This window comes from Rattus rattus, chromosome 2, assembly GCF_011064425.1.
Source record: "Rattus rattus isolate New Zealand chromosome 2, Rrattus_CSIRO_v1, whole genome shotgun sequence".
Classification (NCBI taxonomy): Eukaryota; Metazoa; Chordata; class Mammalia; order Rodentia; family Muridae; genus Rattus; species Rattus rattus.
In genome coordinates this window covers 54,173,689-54,192,119 of record NC_046155.1, presented here as the reverse complement: position 1 = coordinate 54,192,119, position 18,431 = coordinate 54,173,689, and the positions used below count along the sequence as shown (strand labels likewise).

At 42.3% G+C, this 18,431-nt stretch overlaps 1 pseudogene; it reads left to right on the top strand.

Annotated features, from left to right (window-relative positions):
* The first annotated feature begins 10,447 nt into the window (after positions 1-10,447).
* LOC116893086 lies at positions 10,448-18,287 on the top strand (annotated as a pseudogene).
* Positions 18,288-18,431: the final 144 nt, after the last annotated feature.

Here is an 18,431-nt window from a genome sequence, read left to right as displayed (position 1 = left end):
TCACAGGGTCACAGGGTCACAGGTATGAAAGCCTTTTCTCCCCCACTTAAGACCTTGGTGGAGTTTCTGTTCTCCACTCTTTATTATGCAAGGGGGAAGTTTTAGTACAGTTTCTCAAGAGGAAGGTCCCGTTGGAGAGCTAGAGATGAGGAGGGAATTGGGGCTGTATGAATACAGAAATTTATCTGCACTCTGGGTGCAAGATGTAATAGAAAGTTTATTGGACCCTTTATGCATGATCAATGTCCCCTTTGATAGGAACCTTCATTTCAGTCACAAAGGATAGGGGGATAGAATTGTGATTGTCCAGCCAGTTCTTTGTAATTCAGTAAGCAAGAGTATGCTGGCTGCCAAGAATAAACTAGACCGGTCACGGGAGACTGATGTTACAGGCTCACTGTACTATAGTGGAAGTTAGACCATCAGAAGGGCTCAGAACCTTTTTCCAGACAGAATTTAAACTTGTATGCACTGGCTAGAGTATTTAACATCATTTTTACTTTTCCTTATTAAAAGGGCCATTTGCCTGCTACCCTTACAGAGAAATTAATTCATGAAGCTCCTAGAAAGGTCACCTCCCCCAGTATGGATCCTTGCACACCTGGCTCCAGACAATGGCACTGAGCCATTGAATCGTCTATCAGGAATCTGAATTAAGTCTCAGGGACTATATAGTCAGAAGGCAATATGGACTGAAGTCAGATGGTCATGATATATCAAAGCTGTATAAAGCTCATAAGGTTCCTGGCAGATGCTGAATGTGGACTCTATTTCTAACTTGCCAGTTTTGCCCTCCCAAAGGCACAATTGCCCTTTGTGGGCCTTTTGTGGTATGTGTGTTTTAGGCTACCCAGGCTGCCATAACAAAATACCACAGGCTGCCAGCAATCATCTATTTCATCCCTGTCTGGGGGCTGAATGTTTTGAGCAGTGGTGTGTCTTCCTGGCGTATAGGTAGCTGTGTGTTCACTTCACACCTACAGGGCAGGGACCGGTGGAAATAAGCCTTCTGATGTTCCCTTCTCTTATTAGAAAGGTAATGATTCAATCATGAAGCATCACCCCCAAGACTCAATCTAATCCTCTTCATCACTCAAAGGCTCCATTTCCAGATAGTATTACACTGGGGATGGGACTTCAAGTAGTCTCCAGCACTATATGCTTGCCTGCTGTTCCTACATTAAGCTGCTTGCTGAGTTAATGTGAGTAGGTTTCTGTGCTGTGATTGACAGGCCACCATCCCAGGTCTCCATTGGGTTTTAGAGTATGTAAAGTACTTCAATAAGCACTCATTTTGCTTCTCACAGTTAGTTTATGAGATAGAAGCGTAATTGTTACTACTAGTATTTTTTATTAGAGTATCTAACATGATAGCTATGCTCCAATATTGATAACTAATGGTGTATTGCTGCAAGCAGGTTTCTAGAATGCATTCGTGGTATTGTAAAAATTCTACCTGTTGAACAGGGGTCTGGAGAAAGTAAGTTTGAAGGAAGAGAAGCAAATTGTCATAGATCAGTTGTCACATAAGAAGTCAGTGGTGGGCTTGGGATTCAACCTAGGGTTTATGAGAGCACGTCGTCATATCTATAGCTAACGTTTTCCCCTCCCTCATATTTGGTCACATAGGTTTAGCTAAATCCTAAGAAGGGTGAGAATACAGCTTAGATAGCGTGCTTTTGGTACACGGCTTCTGACAAGGTGTCCCACTGCTAGCTAGTAGCCTCTCTGACTCATCGTCTGCTATCGTAAAGGGTTTCTGCCCTCGTGGCATGATTCAAGATCCTCAATCTCTGTGCCATGTTCTAAGGAACAAGAGGAGAAAATGGGAGGTGGGAAAAGGCCAAAGATACCTTTAAAGATGAGTGCTTCAAGCCACACACATAACTTCCTACTACAACATATTTACCCCAATACATTTACCTGAATTTCAGTTCCTACCACCAATGAAGCCTGCGGTCAGATTCCCCATGGATCATTTAATGAATCGATGCCATTGGCTGTGGTCAGTTGTGCGAGCTCAACAGCACATTTTCTCTATTCTGAATTGCTAGTTTTGTTCTCACGTGTTGAGATTCTATTTATATCAATTTACTGTTTTCAGGAAATAACAGATTTGAGACAACTCTGACTATATACATCAAAATGTTTGACCTTTGTCATTTTGGAAATGCATATTAGTATAAGAATTATTTCAGCTAAATCAGTCTCTATCTTCACTAGCAGAAATAAGATTTCCAGTCCCTCTGTGAATTCCCCAGGCTGATGAATTCCAACGTAGAGTGGCCGATTTCTGTAATATCAGGCTTTCCCATTGCTTGGCTTTCTTCCCTCACAAGTGAAACCTAAAACCTCTAGATTTCTGGACTTCTTGGGTGTTTTTGAAGATGTGTCAGAACTGTAGGTTTCTATCTTAACATCAAGGATGATGAAAACAGTTCTGTCTCTGATGTCACTTCCTTTTGGACAAGCTTAACATCATGTGCTCTAAACGTTCCACTCAGAGTCTCATTATGGAGTTGAAGACACAGAATGGTGTCACTCGTCATCTTAGGGATGGCCACTCTAAGAAATGACCTAGGTGATACCATCAGGAAGGCCTAGAAGTAAAACCATGGAAGGGAACCTTGTAGTTGTCTCTGGAAGAGCTGAGACTGTAATTCAAGACTCATATGTGCTTTGCCACCTGGCTTCTGTCCTTCCAGTAACCTCTCATAACAAATGCTCTCTGGGCTGATAAGGTTTCTCAGTGGTTAGAGCACTTACTTCTCTTTTAGAGGACATAGGTTTGATTCTCAGAATCCATGTGATGGCTTACAAACACCCTAACTCCAATTCCAGAAGGTCCATTTCCCTCTTTTGACTTCCACTGGCTGTAAGCATACATGGTAAAAACTACATACGTGTAGACAAAACATTCTTCATACACATATATTAAATAAGTGAATTAAATAATAATTCAGTGAAATAGAGCTGACCTCACAAGAACCAGTGGGCATCTAAACATCCCAGGACCCTCTAGTGAAACCCAGCGTACTTTGGCCTGCTCACCTAGCCGTAATTTGTGCCTGTGAAGAACCAGGACTATATGCGCATCCTGTGCCATCAAGTTTGGCCCAGGAGATTTCAATCTCCTTGGACAAGGCAGTAATAAAATGATGTGACACGTGGCTAGGCTGGAACTGTATCTCATCTCTTCTCCCTAAGGCCATCACAAAGTTATCAGTCTGCTTTCTTGCTGCTTTCTGAGCTAACAAAGCTCCTGCATATCCAAAGCCCAGGGGTGGATTTGGTCTAATTGATCATCTTGGGGAAGCCCCTCTATTGATTTTTACAACCTTCATAAATAAATAGGGTAAGAATTCTGTGATTGATGTGAATGCAAATGCCAAGGAAAGTCACAGAGGTTTGACACTTATTAAAAAGTGTCGCCAGAAAGTATGAGTGATTATTTTAATATTGGCTCTGCATGGCACATATCTGCCTGCTTCTCCTTAATTTCCCCACAGATGGGCCACTGTGCATGCTATGCCTTTGTGTGGCAAATGAGAAACTGTGTTTGGAATTAAGCTTTAAGGAAAGAATTGCAATCTTTTTAATTATAAGTCACCCAGTATTCCTCTCAAGTTGGAGAGCCTTGCATGCACCATAGAATTAGGGTGACAGTCTTGGCATGGGACTGAGAGGCAAAGCAAGAAACTTGGACATTTGTTCCAATGTTCAGTTTCCAGGGGAAGTACACTTTGCTATTAATTATTTTTAGATGCTAAGCATCCTTAAGACTTTTAGCTACACACAACTTGAGAAATATAGTAGACTCCTCTGATCCAGGCTCCAGACTTTCACTCCAGAGGATGCTCTTAGTGGTCCATGTGGAGGGAGACCCTGAAGTCTGTTGGGCAAATAGTCTACACGTGTAATCCTGCTCGGTTAGGATTAGACTACCAACAGACTTCTCTAATATATGTGCCAAATCCACTGGACACTGGGATTCTGCAATAACTGTTGATGGAGACCGGGCTGTACAGCATGGCCTTGGTGATCTCTGACTGTTCTCCTTGTATCTCACTAGACACCGATCACATCCTCTTCTTTCCTGCCTCACACACTTGCTTCCACAGACCATGCTGCAAAGGTGACCTTTGACCTGTCTTCTACACAGACCTGGAGAGATTGGAAGGTATTTTTAGAGACTAAAGGATAAAACAAAAAGGGATTTGTTTTTCTAGATTTACCAAGTAAGCAGTTGGCCTCCCAATAAAATTTAATATTGAGATGGACCACAAAATATTTTCTAATGTAAGTATTGCTATGCTGCATGAAGTGTTTAGAATGTAGAATTTAAGATTGTGTTGTTTATCTGGAGTTCAATTTAAGTGTGCCCTATATTGTCCTGGCAAACGTGGAGGTGTGTTATTAAGTCCTGGTTGGGCTACCCCCTTGCTGTAGCTTGGCTAATTACATTTGCTTGGTGAAAAAGCTTCCATAGTTTCAGTATCCACACAGCTCTAGAAACTACTTTGTCCCCTTCAAGGACCTCACTTGTCCAAGTTACAGAGAGTCTCATTTTTACTCCAGTCTTCCCAAGCCTAAGCTCAAAAAACTGTTTAATCCAATAGATTCCTTTGGCTGTCTGCTTCCTGGTACAGGGAGCACAGCTGGATATGGGGACCACAGCTGGGTAGTCCCTCACCAGGTGTCTTAGGTCAGAGCAGCCCAACTTGGACCTCCCACTTTGGCACTCTCTGTGACACCTTCTCCACTTGAGGACAGGTCCAGTGGGCAGCCTTGCAGTGTACTAACAAGTGTTACAGGAGGTGAGGATGGAGTATTACCGAGGAAAATGATCTAGGCTGAATTGCTACACGAGTTCCAGAAACTTAAGACATGTGTTTGTGCATATATGAATGTATATATATATGCATGCATATGTGTACATATGTGTACATTATATGTATTCTAATTTTATTCTGGACATTCCCTTCTTAGAAATACATAAAGTGAATTTTAAGAATAAGTTTTTTTTTTTTTTTTAGCAAAACTAACCTCATTTTCTTGTGAGATCATGTGTCATACTGCTGTGAAGGTGTGATCCCTATGGGAGGAGAGGCCACACGTATATTACATGGTTATTGTGATCCAGGGCCAATTTCCAGGTCCTCTGAAGTGTCAAGGACATCAGTGGCAGTGCTCTTCTTCAACCCATGATGCATGAAAGCAGCAGGTTTATGCCTATAGTTAAGTATTTGTATGCACTTCACGCCTTCATAAATCACTTTATGTGACTTTTATATATTTAAATGTGCACAGATATAACTCGCATGATTTATAATTTCATCTTGTATTTGTGAGTTGCTGATCTCTGCATTTTTAATATGTTAAAAAGTAGTTGATTTCTCTAATTTGTCTTTTTTCTGTTTAATCATGAGTTTTCACATGAATCAAAGATCATTTCCATAACTTCTTGAAGCATTTCACTTGCAAAATCTGTCTCTTTGAAGCTTGCTTTAACCTAGGCATGCATTATCTCTCATGAGGCCCATTGATATTCTGATAATAATGCATTATTATATAAAACCTATCCCTGGCCAAGCTGATAGAGGAAATAATGATCATGTGAGATGTCAGTGCTCTAACTTCATGGCCCCTTTTGAGGCATAGGCATGGCCTGAGGCACAGACTTCTGTACTCCTCTCTCCAAGACTGGCAAGAATGCTTCGGGGAATGGGAACCCCTTTCCTGCCATCCTCGGTGCCGCTGCTCAGGAGTCTGGACCCCTGATTCAGGTTTCCCTATGTGTTGACTTCAGACAAATTTAGCCATGCTAATCAATTCTCCTGAGGGAAATAAACAGCACCACCCAGCTACCCCATGGAACAGGAATCTTGAAGGTTCTTAAAAGGTCAAGGAGCTTTCCTGAGACCACTGTTAGACTACAGGGACTGGGCACCTCGATGGAATAGAATAGAATAGGCAAATAAACAGCGCTCCTGTATGCTCTTCCATAGATCAGGTTATGAATTGATCTCATCACCATTTAAGCCTGAAAGGGAGCTTACTTTTTTTTCTTTTATGAATTGTGAATTAAGGACTTGGCATGTGTCAGGCACAGTGGAAGGAGGGTTGGATGAGAGGTTAGAACTTGGGGAGCTACAGGGAGTCCACAGCCTAGTTTGGAGGCTGACGAAAAAGCATTTGATTTGTCTGCAAAATGTGCGGAGAGCATGGTTGGAAGGTTGATGAGTTCATTCTGCCCACAGAGCATAACATTTTGCATCATTTATTCATTTAACAAATCTTTTCTGAGCCTTGGTTCAGTTTCAAGCACTCTGCTTAGTCCTGGGAATACTACAATGAACAAGTCAGATGGTTTCTGGTTTCAGAGGCTAGGATTAGCCAGACAGACACATATCAGCTACACATTTAAACCCTCAAAAGCTGTAAGACATCCAGAGCGCTTTGGCAGTCACTGGGGATTCAAAAGAACTGATGTAAATGGAGCTTCAGAGAAGGCTCTCCCAAGGAAATTACACATTGGCTGAGGTTTAAGATACACAGGGGGGTGAGGAAGTTGGAGAATAGAGAAAAGATGAACACATACATGACATGATATGGCGTGGGGGTGCATTCTGACACAGTCTAGAATTCTACAGTTTTCCAAGTGTTCATTTTATTTTCTGCTCCTTTCCCGACCTCTCTTCTTCCATTGCTAATTGTCACCAGTACTGAGACATCTTCATCCTTCCAGCTTGGCCTCTGTTTATTTGATGAATACTGGGTTATTTCCTATAAAAGAATAAATGGGTAGGTAGCTTGAGAAGAACAAACACTGCGTCTCTCAGGAGCAGAAGTTTAAGGATCTCTCCCCAAGAGACCATCATGAATGTGACTCAGTATCATCACTGCTGCGATTCTGCCTTATAATCTCAAGAAGTTGACTTCCAGAGACCAGGGGTCTGCCCTAGCTCTGTCACCCATGTCAAGAAGTACCAGCATGTGTTAGAAGTGGAAACCATGACCAGAAATTTCTGAGTGCTTTGGAAATGTATATTGTCTGTGCCTTAGAATATTTTGGAGTGGGTACAATTATTATATTTCCCATTTTATACAGTGAGCCTGAGACAGAGCAAGTAGGCCACTTGCCCAGATCAGAGCTGGTAAGAGAGAGGTAGGTTTCAAACTCGTAAAGTCTGAATAGAAAACCTAGACTCTTAAACACTAAGTTCCCTGAGGACACCCCAATAGTTATGATCATAACTTTCAAATTGTTGAAGCAATTTTCAGAAAAGAGGTTCTCAGAGCCAAGCAGCACCCACCCCCAGCCCAACCCTCACTCCCGCTCCCTGACTTCATATACTACTAGGAATCCAAGTTTGGGTTTAGAGCCTTTGTTTGCTGGGCCTGGTGATACAGTCCTGTGATCCCAGCTGCCCTTAAGGTTGAAGCAAAAGAATTGTAAATTAAATGTCTGATTGAGCTATAGGTCTAGTTCTAGACCAGCCTGGGCCACCTCAAAGTTTAGAAAATAAATGAAAGACAGCTGAAGGAAGGAACCACAAACTCAGAATTAGAGAAAATGAAGGCAAAGTTCTGGTTCTGAACAAGAACGGGCCCTTTCACAGTCTGCCATGTATGAAGGATGGACTCAGGGAGTGCTGACCCTTATTGATGAAATATTTGGTATAGTGAGCTTCTAGTGGTTTCTTTTAAAATATGCAAAAACATGATAAAAATATGTTTCATTTTAATCCTAGGTGTTGGGATGTGGGACTGCTTCAGATTGTCCCTCTCTCTCTGTCTCTGCCTCTGCCTCTGTCTCTGTCTCTCTGTCTCTGCCTCTGCCTCTGTCTGTCTCTCTGTCTCTCTCTGTGTCTCTGTCTCTGTCTCTCTGTCTCTCTCTCTTCTTCTCCTACTTTTTCTATTATCTAGTGATAATACATAGTGCTCCCATTCTCTGTCTCTGTCCCTCTCTGTGTCTCTGTCTCTGTCTCTCTCCCTCTCCCTCTCCCTCTCCCTCTCTTCTCCTCTTTCTTTTTCTACTATCTAGTGATAGGGGTGAAATTGGGGAATAAAGGGTGGAAAAGAGATGAACTCACAATGTAACAAAGACCAGCTACAAGAAAAATAATTTTCTACTGACCAACTTACAGAGAGGAGGAGCCATCGCCTTCAGTAATGAACCATTATTGACCCAACAGTCTCCCTAGGGTAGTTCCAATCTATTGCTCACACAGTTGGCTCTGGCTGGCAAAATGGATCATGAAATAAAACCCAAAGCCATGAATCTGGTCAAAAGACTGCTAGGAAGGGAAGGTATTGATAGGGATGAGAGAGGGATGCAAGGGGCCGGGAGCAGGGAGTAATCAGAATGCATCACAGACATGTATGAAATTATCCAATAATAAACTTAATAGAGATTAATGTTAAAATGAATTTAAAATATTATATATGTAGATACATGCTTGAAGGACAGAATGATCATGAACACATATAAGGATCTGGGTTCTATCTCCAGCACTACAAGCAATAAATAAATGCTCTCCTTCCTGCTTACCCAGTGTTTGTTGGTTCAGTAGCCGGGTATAAAGTGTACAGCTGGAGCTCACTGAGTCGTGTTCTACTGAATGCAGAAACAGAAGTGCAGAAGAAGTACGGCACTTTCACTCTCCCAAGTGATGTAGGCCACTCTCTATTGATAGATTTATAAAGTGTAACTGTGAGAGGGCTTAAGCTTCCATTGCTCCTCAATTCAGTTTCACAATGCCCCCTAGAATTTTGTGTTTATCACATGCTGCTGCAGAACGCAGTCACGCCATTACACTTTCTCCTCACATCAGCTTGCAGAGAACTCTTATCACTCTGTGTTTTCACTGTGGTACAGAGGCTTTATCACCTCATTAGCTAGGCGGCTTGAGCAGTCCTTCAGGGATAGCATCGTTTCTAATTATTTTCCTGTCAGGGAATGACAAGGAAGCAAGCACACTGACTGTAGGAAGAGAAGCTTCCAGGAGTTGGCTGGAGCCTCCTGAGTCACCAGAGTGATTTTCTCTTACGTGGGGAGAGGCGTTGACAAATGGATCCCACTCCCTGCCTCAGAGAGCAAACAGCAACAACAGTGGTCCAACTCTCATTCTCTCTCTCTCTCTCTCTCTCTCTCTCTCTCTCTCTCTCTCTCTCTCTCTCTGAGACTTTTAGGTCTAGTGTAGTAAGAAGTGGACAGTGGCCTCAGAAATTGAGCTGGTCCACCCAATAATCATGTTTCAGCATCCAGCAAGTAGAGATGACCTTGGGCAAGAGGAGAAAGTAATGGTCTTCACAGGGAAGCAGTTCACTGCCATACAATCATCTAGAAGTGATTGAAACGACTTTTATGGGCCAGGAGTTCACATGACTTTGAATAGGAGGAAGCCACAGAGACATATTTGTAACTATTCTGCCCCATTTTATGGGCTACAGAAGTAACCTATAAAGAGAAGAAATGTTTTATATGGACATCATACTAGAAATCCTTGCCAATGCAATACGTAAAGAAGAAAAGTGATTGGATAGGAAGAAATAAGACTTCTGTCAACCAGCCATGCTATGTGTATCCACACGGAAGATATTAAAACAAAACAAGAAGAACTTTAGAATCGGCACTTACATGTGAGACTCTTATGGAAGAGAGGAAAAGGATTGAAGAGGCTGAAGGGGATGACAGCTCCACAGGAAGAACAACAGTGTCAACTAACCTGAACACTGGGAACTCCCAGAGACGGAGCCAACACCCAAAGAGTATACAGGGCTGGTCTGGGGCCCCTGGAACACATGTAGCAAAGGGCTCCCCTGTCTGTCTTCAGTGGGAGAGGATGAGACTATGGGCCTAATCCCAAAGAGACTTGATGCGCCCCCAGGGTTGGGGGGATACCCAGGGGACACCCTGTCAGAGGTGAAGGGGAGGGGATATGGGAGGAAGAACTCTTTGAGGACCAAATGGTAGGGGACAATATTTGAGACATAAATAAATCAATTAATTATAGTTCAGACTTAAAGACAAGAGAAAAATCACATCGAAAAGAAAGAATAAAGTTAGGAAAAAAATTTCACCAATGTTTTTCTAAAAAGACTTGCTATAAAGCTATACTAAGCAAATGTAGGGATAAAAGCTCAATTAGTAAAACAGAATGAAGAGTCCAAAGATAAACCAATAAAATGTACTCCATTTTCTAAGTTTTATTTTATTTTTGATTGACAAATATAAATTTTATATATGTATATGAAAAATATGGCATTTGGGTGATACATACATGGGAAATGGAATTTTGCCAACGTTGAAAGTCAACTTACTAGAAAAAGCAGATTCTTTCTAAAAGTTGCTATCCATGAGAACTAAAGTAATCCCTTCTTAGAATTCACCTCTTCCACAAAACTTACCTCAATATGAATCACAGTCCTGATGGTAAAAACGATGAACAGAAGGGTAAGTTTTTATGAGAAAGGGGTAGGCAGACAGCTCTTTCCCATGCTACTAAGTATAAGATGAATAAATGAAAAGTACAAATTGGACTTCATTATACAATGAAAGCTTGTCTCTGTAACAGTTCAAACAGCACTACAGAGTGGGAGATCATGTCTGTGAGTTGCTTATTTGCACATAACTTATACTAAGAGTATTTTGTTAAAAAAGACCCCTTTTTATTGTTATACCCACTTTATCTAAGAGGAACCACACAAGCATACTTCTCATAGGTCATATAGATATTTGATAGAAAGATTTGTCCCAGAGTTCTAAATATAAGTCCTTGACTCTTTTTTTAAAAAAATTTTAGCCCAGTACAGGGGAATATGGGGGGGACAGTAAGGGGGATGTATAGGGGGAATACCCATATGGGGGGGGGGGGGAGGGAATGGGGGCTTATGGACAGGAAACCAGGAAGGGGAATAACATTTGAAATGTAAGTAAAGAAATATAGCTAATAAAAAAAGACCCTTTTACCTACAGAATTTCACGTTAAAATGGGAAAAATATTCAAACAACATACAACCAAAGATGATGTACAGGAAGCAATCAGACACACAAGGAGATGCTTAACAGCAAGACTTCCATGTTAGAGGAATGAAGATTTAAAACCACATTAATGAGTACCTATCAGAATAGATAAAATAGGAATACTGATACTACTGCACTGAAACTCTCTTGAACATGATGCACTGTAGCCTGAGATGCAAAACAGGACAGTTGTTCCAGAAAAGTTTTGAATCTGCTTACAGTATTAAAGGTACAAGCAGATGAGGAAATAGTTCAGTAGCTATGAGCACCCACCAGGCAAGCGAGGGCCCAACGTGAGTTTGTATTTGAATCCCCAGGATCCACATGGAGCTAGGCATGGCCACGCCTTGGGCAGAGGTGGTAGCAGAACCTGGGCTTGCTGCCTAGCCAGTCTAGATAATCGTGTTCCCTAACAATGTGCTTTACAGAATCACTCCACCTGGGCTGGGTCTAGGATTCGGAATGTAGCTCAGTGAGAGTTTTTTTAGTGTTTCTAAGGCTTGACACCTTCCCAACAGTCTTCAAAATACAAAACCAAACATACTCCACGTGTCACCAGGCCATGACCTCTCTATGCTGTTGACAGGACCTCTCTAGTCTTCCTAGCACTCCAAGTCCTCTAGCAGAGGTGACTCTCTCTTCAGTGCTTATTACACAGTTGGAGTAATTCACGTGTGCTTCCAATGGCTTTTCATTTGTTTACAGAAAGAGTAACCTTGACTATTTTACTTTGAACTCAGACCTCCAAGGGGAGCAGAGTCATCCAATTTCAATGGCACACTAGTGTGCCAATATTAAATATATGCCGTCTTCAATGCACAGATCCCGTATATCACTTCTGTCCTCCATTTTTATGTCCAGCTCCCTTAAAGGCTATAGGTAAAACTTTTTTTTTTTTTTTTAGCAAAGAGTTTAGGGGACTGAAATTTGTTTTCTGCTTCCCTCAGTCTAGGCTTCTAGCATCTTCCTGAACACATAGAGATGTTTGACATAGCTAGAAGCAGACCTCCAGTACCTAAATTCCACCCTGGGCTACATATTTAACTTCAGATGTCCTTTTGGATGAATTTCTACAGTGTTACAATTTCATGGGCTTGCCTAATCCTGCCAAGAGAAAGAGGGGATCCAAAGGACAGGATAACTGCAGCAAACCCACTGTGCATTTTCTTCCTAGCTCTTCCTTACTTCCTGCCTCCCTTCTCTCGCTCTTTGCCTTTATTTTGCTTTATAAATGCAGAGATGAGTATCACTGTGATGAAGAGCAGTTTCTGAAAAGCAATCGGTAAGATTTTAAAGCGTCTGGTCCAGTCTCATATCTGGTCCAGTCTCAAGGTTCTTCTCTCTGGGAAGGAGACGCTGTCACAGCTAATACTGCGACAGCACTTGCTCTTTGGTGCCTTGGAGGAAGATTTAGAAAACACAAATGGCAGACAGCCCTGCTGTTCTAAAGGCTGGTAAACATTTCCACAGCAGATTTTACCTAGGACATCTGTATTCCAAATCGAGGATTAACACCAGTTCGTAAGATGCCAAACATGAAGGATATCTTGGGTTTTCAAAGGCCCAGGTGGCTGGGCAGAACAGCTCCATGTTCATGACTTTGGAAAGACAGAATGTCTGCTTACTCAATTTAATAGCCATGGCTGTGCTCTGGACATGAATTGGTTCCATTCCCGGAGAAGGGTTTGGCAGCAATGCCCTGCAATAGGGGGAAATAGGTTTAGTCTGATGGACGACCTTCTTGGCTTCTTACCATAGGAGTGAGACCCGTTTTTTTTCTTTCTTTATCTGATGCTTCAAGTCTCAGTTGGGTACCAAAACACCAAAACCACTGTTTGAAATTTTGAGTTTTTATCGACTATTCATAACCAGAAGGGAAACAGCATAGAGCCAAACAGAACACCGAAGTATTTTCAAGTGTACTCCTCCACATTCTTACCATTGAACAGATATTTCTTACAAATATCATCATCACTATGCCCTATGAAATCCATTCTGCCTTCATTTTGTTGTCCAAATGAAACCCGGACTAACTGTAAAAATGTTCACAGTCATTGTAAAAGTATATCTAATACAAAATAGCAGAGAATAAAGTAAAATCACATAGCTTTCAGGAAATAATTTGCAATGGAGTGCATTGCATTTACAAAGCTATCCGGTGTTAGCTATGGTTGGCAAAGGATGTGTGGAGGGTGTGGTGGGGCCAGAACACTACTGAGCTGTTCTTCTTCAGAAGAAGCACGCGTACATGTTTAGAGAGGAGTGGAAGGGAACAGATTTTGCTACAATGGAGGTTTGAAGATTGGGGTTATGTAAGAGGGCACTAGGAATAGAGCAGACACACAAATCTCGTCAAAAATTTGTTTGCTGCACAAGTAACACCAGTCAAGACAAAAGAACTGATACTATACTGTCTGTGATGTCTACTCTGAGCTTTGTACAAAGTTTTGAGAGCTTCCCTCCCTGAGCTTTCTGATTTTCTTTTCCTAAGTATATTTATTAAAACCACTAGATAAAGCCAATGAAATATTGTCAAGTGTGTTTTTCCATATTTGTGCATGTGCATGTGTGTTGTGACTGAATCAATCACCAGATATAGAAGTTTCTGCTTTGATCTTCAATAGGGAAATGCAAAGTGCTTACAGATTTTTCCAGACTTCTTACCCATAAGACCTGTCACTGGGTTTAAAAACTTCACAAAAGAGAATATAATATATGGGATATTCACAAAAAAGGAACTTACCATGACTATTCTCCAAAAGACCCAACAAGTAGCTGAAAGAGTCAGATGCAGATATTTACACCCAACCAATGAACAGAAGCTGCTGGCCCCTATGATCGAATTAGAGAAAAGCTGGAGGAAGCTGAGGATGGGGACCCTGTAGGAGGACCAGCAGTCTCAATTAACCTGGATCACTGAGATCTCTTAGACACTGGAGCTCCAACCAGGCAGCATACACCAACTGAGATGAGGCCCCCAACACAAATACAGCAGAGAACTCCCAGGTCTGAGTTCAGTCAGAGAAGATGCACCTAACCCTCAAGAGACTGGAGACCCAAGAAGTTTAGATGATTGGTTGGGTGTGTGGAATGGGGACATTCTTGTGCAGATATGGGGAGAGGGGAGTGCAGAGTGGGGAGGGAGGAGGTGTGGGATGTGGAAACTCTTGGGGGATGGACTGGGAGGGAAATAAAATCTGGAGTGTAAAAATAAATAAAATAAAATAAATTTTGAGTTGTTTTGTGTGTTTGTTCATTTGTTTTGCCCAAACTGGGTAGAGAAATTCTCTATCTGTCTTGTTTTTATCCACAGCAATATTACAATATACAGAAAAGATCAGACAAAAGCCAGGAATTATGTATGTGTTGGTTAGAGGTGGTGGGTTGGGGTGGGGACAAATGTTCACTGAAGCTACAATGGAAGTCTTTCTCTTAGTCACGTGGATCAGGGCCCTGTTTACAACTAAGATAGTTCACCCCTAGGATGGCATTCATTTAGGAAGCTAAAGTGTTGAAAGACAGTGTTTGAAAATGGATTCTAACTTCTTGGACCCTTCTGAAATAGAATTCAGAGACCCTTTGCTCCTTGTCAAGCCTCATGCATATTGATTTGCAGTTATTCCCAAATCCAGAGGAACCCACAACGTCCTAGGCTGCTCTCCTGGGGGGAAAATCGTTGATCCATGATAGTTTATTGCAATCCATGGAAGACAGAAGCAAAAATGAGCACAGTTACTTAGAAGATTAGGGAAGTGTTTGTTTTTGTTGATCAGCTTTCTTCTTTCCTTCTCTTTAGGAGACCCTGGCTGCTAACTCACAAGAACCCTAATAAACACATCCATACTGTAGACTGAATCATTTCAAGAGTGTTTAGTCTGTTTGCTGACTGGTTTGATTGCATTGAATTTCCTTCAAAGGTTGGGAGGGGGAACAGTGGCTGATTGCCCAGAATGGATCCTCACTTCTTGCATGAATATTGGATGCTTTGTTTAGGACAAATCTAGTAAAGATTAGTTTTGGAACTCTCTTGAAAGGCTTTTTGCCTGCTACTTGCCCCTTGGATAATAGTGTTTGTCACACCAAATCACCATAATAAGGAACATTGCCAATGCTTCTCCTGAGTGAACAGTTGCTTTGGGGCAAAGCTTGCTAGGGTAAATGGCTAAAGTCCTCCTTGCTTCATGTTATTAATAAGTTACCATGTGAGTACTTATGATAGAGATGGTTTCCATTTTGACCCTCCGTTTTGTGCATTTTGCTACTGACACTTGCCAAACAAAACAACATATTTGCTTGCCAAGCAAGCTGGTTTGTTTCTTTGGGATCCCTTCCACCTCAGTGTTCTTTCTTGGTTACCCTGATATCAGAGCTTTTAAACTCAGGAGCAATAATGCCTTACTGGATTGTCCTAAGTCTAGGGCGTACTGTTTTCTAGAGCCCACTGGTCAGCTGACTGTGTTCCATGCAATGTCTCCTCTACAGAAATAACTAGGTTAGGAAAGAATAAGGAACACAGAATGCCTAGAGACAGGAGGCTTCTGAATAGGAGTCCTGAAGAGTGACTGATCTCAAGATATCAACAAGGAAAGGCAGGCCAAGAATAGGTAAACCATGGGTACACACACAGTCATCCTAAGAGAGGACAGCACAAAGGCCTATACACCACACTATACAGGACACTGTTATCTGCAGTTCCTTCTTTTATATGACTTCTCTTGAATGGAGGCAAATATCTCCTTGAGTGACTTGTTAAAATGTAAGAGATTCTTGAGAGAAAGCAAACTTGAATTCCTTTTCCTTCTACTTTAGTGATTAATAAAGAGTTCTTCTACCTGGGAAATTAATTACCAATGAGAGACCAGCCAGAGCCACAGTCTGGTACATCCCTAACTTCTGCTGAAAATGGATACATTCCAGAACTCCGAGATCGATGCCAAGAGACTGAAGTAAACCCAGAAAGCTGCGTACCCAAGTCTTTCTTTGCTTCTGCTGTTAGATTTGAGCGTGAATTTTGGTTGTGTTAGCTTGTAGTGCTTGCTTAAGCTAACTGATTTCCTGTTTCTGGTTCTGCATTCTTCCATATGTAGCTCCTATAGTGAGATTGATTTGTTCTTGATGAGGAAAATTGAGAAGCAAACTAGGAGTTCAGCACCTGTTCAGCCCGAGCAGCTTTGTGCCTGATTCAAGGACTCTCATGATGACCAAGTACCAAACCAGTAGATTAAGAACACGGCTATGCCTGTGTCTATCTTTCTAAAGGTAAAATACTGGCATGGGAGTTTACCTCTCTCAAGGTTTCTTTCTGCAGAGGATTCTGAGTCTCAGAATTGACAGGCATATTTCCTTGGCTCTCTCTGTCCACAGCTTGAAAAACAACTGGCAGAGGTGAACAGAGTCAAAAGAGTCAAAGGAGACAGGCAGTTGAGCAGACAGGAAGCCTCATGCTGGGATGAAGATGGAGATTTTAAGACCAGATGCCCTTGGATTTCCAGATCCAAGAAACCCGGAGTTTATGCAGTGAACAGTTAGGCAAATGCATCTTTGAAATATCCTCTGATAAAAATGAACCCAGAGGTAGTTATTAACCAGAGAGCTATGAGGATCATTCTAATTATCCTTTTCCACTGAGAAACCATTAGTTTCCCATTTAGGAAGGGTTGATCAGAAGCAAGGAAATACCCTAAGCATGGCAGACTACTACAGTGCTAACGGTGATCAGATGATAGAGATGCTTTTGCAAGACCCGAATACAGCAGGTTGAAGGGCCTGGACTACTTAGACCAGTGCACCAAGAACTCAGCTTCAAACACCTTCTCCTGGGAGGCAAGGTGGCTGAAGAAAGACAACTGCCAAGAAGGCATCTCAGTGGGGCTAGGTCATTGGCAGATTGGCTCATGTTCAAGCCCACGGACACCTGAAGGAGCAGATACCCAGGACTCTGCTGAAGAATATCTTACCAACTGCCCCAGAATCTTCCACCAACATGCCTGACTTGGGGATGAAGCTAGTACAAACACCAGAAGTGGTCAGGTCCTTCAGACAGGAAAGCAGTTGGGGTACTGCAACTTCCTGAGCTAGGCCCCCCTCAACCCTATATACTGGACTCTGGGAAAAGGAAGCAAAGGTTCAAATTGTCAGTATTCCAGCAAGAAGTGAACAAGGGATTGCCAAGAGCCTTCTCCCAAGAGCCGCCTGGGAATGCTGATGTTTCTCCCTTGACCAACTCCTTCAACCTCAGTTTTCCCTACCTCTTTAGCCACAGTCAGCAAGAAGATCTAGTGTAGCTCATAGTCATCCCTTAGGCTGACCTGTGGATGTACTTGCTCTCTTGCAGGATATGGAAGATAACTCCTTGAACTTGGTTCTTCCAGGGGACAACTGTAGAATCCCTGTTGCTACTCTGTCAACAAATGTACAAGATGCCCTGCCCTTCTCACAGCCCTTGGTTGGCTGCTCACTTAGTGCATACCACTCTGTGCCCAACCAACTGTTATAGCACTGAGGTTGAAGGTGCTGAGAGAGCTGTGGGCCACCAGACACAATGCACTGGGACTGGGCTGCAGAACACCAGGAGCAGAATTGCTTTGTTACTGCTGCTTTACACTTCTTTGAGCTACAGCCTCAGCCTCCAGGACTAAGAGAAGCAGTGGAATCCTAGGAGGATGTGGGAAGTAAAGAAGGCTCTTCAGGAGATGAGGACACTTTTGGTAGAATAGCAAGTCCAGAATTTGCCTCCAGCACCCATAACTTGCTCTAGACAAAGCAGCCATGTTAGTTACTTGAGCTGCCCTTACCACTGGAGTTGCAGTCTTAGCTTTAGAACTCCTAGAGTCTGTTCCATCCAGGCCCCAATACTAGGCACCACTAGACCTCTACAAGGCTGGGCTGAGCCACTTTACAAAGCTCTTTAGCTTCTCGACTATGATGCCTATGGAGAAGGCTCTCAAAATGAAGAAGTGGTTGGGTCTAGTATGTTAGTATGTTAGTAGGTTCCATTTCAGAAACCTACTCTGTTGATTATTCCAACAATCTTGGTAGCCTAGACAAGTATTTGTAGCCCCTTCTCAATGACTTGGAGGTATTTGCTGCACATACTGGCCAAAAGACTAGAGGTCTTAGAGCTGTTGATGTGAGAGCAGGGACTAGTCACTGATGAAGGCTTGCTGCATGTATTTGTGGAGCAGTACCTGCTCTTGGAGTACCAGCATCTACTCATCCCTGGTGTATTTAGTGCAATTCTGTCTTCCCTGCCCAGTAGTGGTCAGATTTTAATTGCTCTCTTCCTATCTTTGATACCTTGGATCCAGATCATCATCAAGATCCCCTTCTCATGTCCTAGCACCAAAAAAGTCTCACAAACAGGGAAGGAGGAAGGGAAAAAAACAAGAAAAATGATGTCTGA